We start from the raw sequence: 6,171 nt of genomic DNA on the forward strand, positions 1-6,171 counted from the left end.
TGATTGTTGTCTGTGGCCGTAATGCTGCAGTTTGCTTGTTGGCAAAGACCTCGAAACGCCACAGAGTTGTGGTGATAAACATGGCCACAGCCGGTACCTCCACCATGAGGCTGGAAAGCTAAGGAATAGGCTGGATTTAGCTGGCAAAGCCACGGCTTTATTCCTACCCATATTGCTCAGTAATTTAAAGGCTCGTGTGGTCAGAAAAAGAGAGAGATACAGTAAAGAGAGATTCAAAGACAAAGAAAATTTCTAAATGATTTACAGTGTGTAAAAAATATATGCAGGCTAAAAGACAGAAAGGAAGAAAGTAGTTGGGTGTGGTAGTACACACCTTTAATCCCAACACTTTGGAGACAGAGGGAGATTGACCTCTGTGACTTCAAGGTGTGGTAGCACATGCCTTTAATCCCAATGCCTGGAAGGCAGAGACAGAAGGATCTCTGAGAGTTCAAGGACAGTCTGGTCTACAGAGTTATTCCAGGACAAATATATACAGAGAATATAAAACAAAAGTAAAAATAAACAAAATGGAGTTAAAATAAAGCTGCACAAAGATGGAAAATACACAGAGAATCTTGATTCTGTATGCTATTATGCTCTCTTTGAATTGTTTGAATGCTGAGGAAGGAGCAACAGATGCTAAAAGATATTTGTTTATAAATGCTGCCGAACTAATCCAAGATAGATATTTTCAAAATACCTTGACTTCAGAACTTGGATCTAAGGACATGATGCTTTGGAAAGGAGTTTCTTCTTTTGTTTTCACAGAGGATGAGACCCTGTCGATTTTTTCTATTCCAATATGGTATGATAGACCACGCCCTCCTGAAAGGTTGCTGTGAACACCTTCAGAAAATTACTTCACTCAACTGCCGACTGAGATGACCCTGGCACACAGGTTATTCCATGAAAGATCTGAATAACAGCGCCCCCATTCAGCAGGAAGCAGTTTGGAGAGAAATAACTGCGCCCATATTCCCAAATATTGTTTATAAATGTTCTTTTACATCTAAAGGGGGTTATGATATAGGTATGAATAATTTGTATTGATATGGATTTTGCTTTAGTGATTTAGATTTAAGGTCAATTTTGTTATATGTATATGTATTTCTGATCTTGATTAAGGTATTGTGATTGTGTAGTTCATTTAAAAATGTAATGTATATAGGTTGTTAATGGATAATCATCTATAATAGTCAAGTTTGTAGTCATGTTAGTTAGATTTTCTAGATGTGCATGGATATATTTCAGATAGGCATTCATCATATCTTTCAAAGGCTAGAGAATATGGTATTTTAAATGTTTTAATAACTTAGGACTTTTCATGACAACGAGACACGTCTGCTCCTGGCAGCACCAATCTACTTCAAGAAGAAAAAAGATGGGCATCGAAGAGGCACCTTATGGAGTTTGATAGCTATTTGGGCAAGAAACTGCTCTTGCCTGGACTATTGTATAAACTGGACACAAAGAACCCGCAGAGAGAGGACTGCTGAACTTGCCTAAAGGTGAGATGATCTTTTGGGGTTCCTGATTCATGAAAGAGACATGAATTCATGCGAGACATTCTGCAGGACACAGCAGATAGTGACTGAACTGCCTTTGAAATTTCCTGCTTCATGGAAATGTCTGCTGGAAACTATGGGCCTGTAGGCCGAAGATGGATGCCCCAATGGTACAGAGAAACTTTGGGTGACTGTCAAGGCAGCGAGATGTCTCTGTCATTTCTAGAGTTTGAAAGTTGCTTATTTTTTGTTTGCTTGGGTAATATTGTATCTTTCTGGAGTCTTTGATGGAGTTGAAGAATAGATAGATAGTTATAGTTTTCCTTAGTTATGATAAAGATAAAATAGATGGAAATATTGTAATTTTTACTTGATAACTGTTTTGTTATATGTAATTTTGCTATGTTAAAGTTAAAGCCTTCCTTTTTTTTTGTTTAAACAGAAAAAGGGGAAATGATGGAGGAAGGTCATTGGTTAAAAATAAAGAAACTGCTTGGCCCTCATAGGTTAAAACATAGGTGGGTGGAGTAAACAGAACAGAATGATAGGAGGAAGAGGAAGTGAGCTCAGACTCGACAGCTCTGCTCTCTGGAGCAGACGCCATGCTCCCCTCTCCCCAGCAGAAGCGATGAAGCAAGCCGCCAGGTCAGACATGCTGAATCTTTCCTGGTAAGACTGAGGCTACACAGATTATTAGAGATGGGTTGATCGGGATATGAGAATTAGCCAGTAAGGGCTAGAGCTAATGGGCCAAGCAGTGTTTAAAAGAATACAATGCGTGTGTTGTTATTTTGGGTATAAAGCTAACCATGCGGGAGCCGGGCTGTGGGAAGAGGCCCGCAGCTCCTACTACAGAGAGCAAAACACCGTCTTTCATGTGCTTCTAGCATCAAGCAGAAATAACCAGAGCAGCCTGAGTGAGAGAGAAACAAAGATAACACCCTCAAATCACTGTCTGAGTTCCCAGCTGAGAGTCTCCACATTGATAAACTTCTAGCTTCCTGTTCCCACTGGAAGTTTTTTTTGTTGTTGTTGTTGGTTTTTTTTTGTTTTGTTTTGTTTGTTTGTTTTTTTTCTCAGGATAAGAAATAGCAATGTCTGTGAGGCATGTTTTAGCTTCTATGTGTTCTCAAGAACACAATGTTTTTGATGTGTTTATCTGTTTGTTCCCCACCTGTATTTCCTGTTACAGAGAGCCAAGTGGCCAGCCTAATTCAGCCCAGGATTTTAGAGGTTGCATGATAAAACCATGCTTGAGTCTTATAAGAGGCACGGCTCCACAGTCTCAGAACCTGCTTTCAAAAAGTTTAAGTAGCACATTGCTAGATCCAGGAAGTTCATATATCCAGAAAAGAGCTCACACTGGACTACCGAAGGATTTCTGCTGGTTAAATAAAAGCCAGCATTATTCAGGAACTTGTGAAATCAATTGCCATCTTCTAAAAGAGATCATTTCCCTTTCCTCTGGCAGAAGGAACAGATGGCTCTGTATGGACATGTACATGTGGTTGCATATCAAAGCCCATGCTGGCCTCCAGGCTCCCTCAGTCTCAACTCACACTACTTCTTACAAATTTCGAAGCCCACGATAGCCTCCTGGACTTCCCTCTCAAGTCCACAGCTACTCATTCTCCTTATAACCCAGCCACTCTTCTATCCTCTCTCTTGCTATCTCCTGGCTTTCATGCTGTCTCGCATTATCTCACTGTCTCCACTGTTCTCTCCTGATGTTCTCCTGTCTCTCACAGATAGTACTGGCCATTCGCTTTCCTCGTCTTTCGCTCTTCTCTGGACTCTTGCGTATGCCTCTGGATATATTCTCTTTTTCATTCATAACAACCTCACCCCCTTAACCATTCTACAGAACAGCCATTTTGTTGGTTTCTTCTCTACACCTCCTCACATACACACGCGACGATTTTCCAACATGTGTTACAGTCCCCGCCTCCTGAGTTTCCAGAATTTTTCAAAATAACACTAGTAACTGGAAGTCAAATATTTAACATGGAGTCTGTGAGGGACAATTCACACTGAAATCATAGTAAGACCAAACTCACAATACTCTATGAGTCAGATAAATGAAACTTGGGGAATATAATTCTGGCTATAAGTGTAAAATTCTAATACTCTTGAATTATTGGATTTGACCTTGTTTTATTGTGAATGTGAGATTTCAAAAGTCAAAATAACTCCAAACAAGTAAGTGTTTTGTAATGAAAACACACTTAACCACATCACAGCATTGAAAATTGTATCTACTTCTTTGATTAATCATAAAAAAATGTAAGTAGGTCCTATTTTCTTTACTGAATTCTGAGATATTAAGGTGAGAAAGAACCTTCCATTATGGATAATGGAATAAATCCTTTGGGAGTTTTGCCAACGTTGTCTAAGACTGAACAGTTGAGCACTGGCACAACTCTCTTTTGCCTTTGTCCTTTGTCCACTCCCCAGTGGATGTTTCTCTCTGACCATGCTTTATTGCTCTTTCTCAGAGAGGCGTAGAGTCTCTGAAGCAAATGCAAGAGATGTGGCATTATGTTTAAAAAAACACATGGGACAGTAAGTGACTGTTGACTCTCTAACTGTACTGTCCTACCCCTCTACTCCCTACTACAAATGGGACCACATGAAACCCCAAACCTTCTGTACAGCAAAGAACACAATCAGTGAGTAAAGAGACAGCCTACTGAATGAAGAAAATCTTTACCAATTAAGCGTCTTACAGAGGGTTGGTGTCTAGAATATACAAATAAATCAAAGAAATGAAACCTCAAGAAAACAAACACTGAAATCTTAAAATGGGGCATGCAAGTAACTCAACGTAGAGTTCGTTAAAGATGAAATAGAAATTTCTTCTAAATTAAGAAATTTTTAAAGAAATGTTCAGCATCTTTTGCCATCAAGAAAATGCAAATTAAAACTACTTTGAGATTTTGTTTTGCTCAGATCAGAATAGCCAAGAGTTAAGAAAAACTAGACAGGAAGTGCTGACATGGATAATGAGAAAGGGGAACATTTCTTCACCGCTGCTAGGAGTGCAAAATGGTATAGCCATCATGGAAATCAGTGAGGAGTTTCCTCAAAAAAACTAGAAATAGATTTACCACATGTTCCAGCTCTACCTCGTTTGTACACGTGCTCAAGGTCATTGCATCTTACTACAGAGATATTTGTTCTTCAATAGTCATTGCTCCTTTATTCACAATAGTCAGGAAATGGAAACAGCCTAGGTGTCCACTGCTTGATGAACGGGGAGTGAAAATAGTGTATATTTATATAATCAAATATTATTCAGCTGCATGAACACAGCCCTAGAACAACTCTTAATCATATACTGCTATAACCATAGATCAACACATCACTCAACTCTCATCTCTAAGCTGGGTGTGGGAATGGAGAGGGTGGAAATGGGAGGAGTCAGAAAAGTGAATACAGCCCGGCGGTGGTGGCACATGCCTTTAATCCCACCACTCGGGAGGCAGAGGCAGGCTGATCTCTGTGAGTTCGAGACCAGCCTGGTCTACAAGAGCTAGCTCTAGGACAGGCTCAAAACCACAGAGAAACCCTGTCTCGAAAAACCAAAAAAAAAAGAAAAAGAAAAAGAAAAGTGAATATGATCACAGTGTGTTGTGTGCAATTCTTGAGGAATTAATTAAAATGTCTAAAACAAATAAAAGAACAAAAAGTAAAGCTTCACTCAAGAGTCTGCTTGGGTTATAGTCTTTTGAATGGCTACCTTGTAAGCAGCTATTTTGAAGTGGGTTTTGTACATTCGATGGGTTACGTACCTGTGACTTTCAGCAGCAAAACTGTGCATCTACATCGTATATATTTATAAATGGTAAAGGTGTATATGCTTCATGTGTGCAAAGAGACCTGGAAAAGCTGTTTTCACTATATTCGGATGCAGAGCCTGGCATCTGGATTGTTATTTAAACCAACCCCCTCTGTGGGGCTGGAGAGATGGCTCATGGGTTAAGAGCACTGACTGCTCTTCCAGAGGACCTGGGTTCAATTGTCAGCACCCACATGGTGGCTCACAACTGTCTGTGACTACAATTCCAGGGTACCTAAAACCCTACACAGGCATGCAAAACACGAATGCACATAAAAATGAAAATAAATAAATAACAAATTTTCAAAAAAAAAAAAGTCCTCTGCATCCATTTGTCCTGACTAAATAACAGCTTTACCAGTACCGACACACAGAGACCAAAACACAAGACCTATCTAGGTCCCAGCTAGACAAGGTTGGAGTGTTGAGACGAGAACATGAACACAAGCTCCATCCCTAACCAAGAAACTATCTCCAATTGATAACTCTGGCAAAGAAAAAATCAGTTTTATCCAATAGAATGTCACTGGAAATATAAACCACATTTTAAGGCTGGCTCCGTGTCCAGCAATAGATAGCCAAAAAGAACTCAATGGTATTTTGGAGTATTTTTTAGTTGTTGTTATTTTGTTTTTGCCTCATATTGCTTTGTTTGAACATTTTTCTTTAACCTTACTGGTCTTTTGCTTGTATATTATGATTTTTAACTTGGTGTTTTCAATGGGTTTTGTGTGTGTATGTGTGTGTAGGTGTGTTTCTCATACTTATTCTTTGTTTTAGTCATTTATTATTATTATTATTGTGATTAATATTTCTGGTTCTTTT

Source organism: Chionomys nivalis, chromosome 3, assembly GCF_950005125.1.
Source record: "Chionomys nivalis chromosome 3, mChiNiv1.1, whole genome shotgun sequence".
NCBI lineage: Eukaryota > Metazoa > Chordata > Mammalia > Rodentia > Cricetidae > Chionomys > Chionomys nivalis.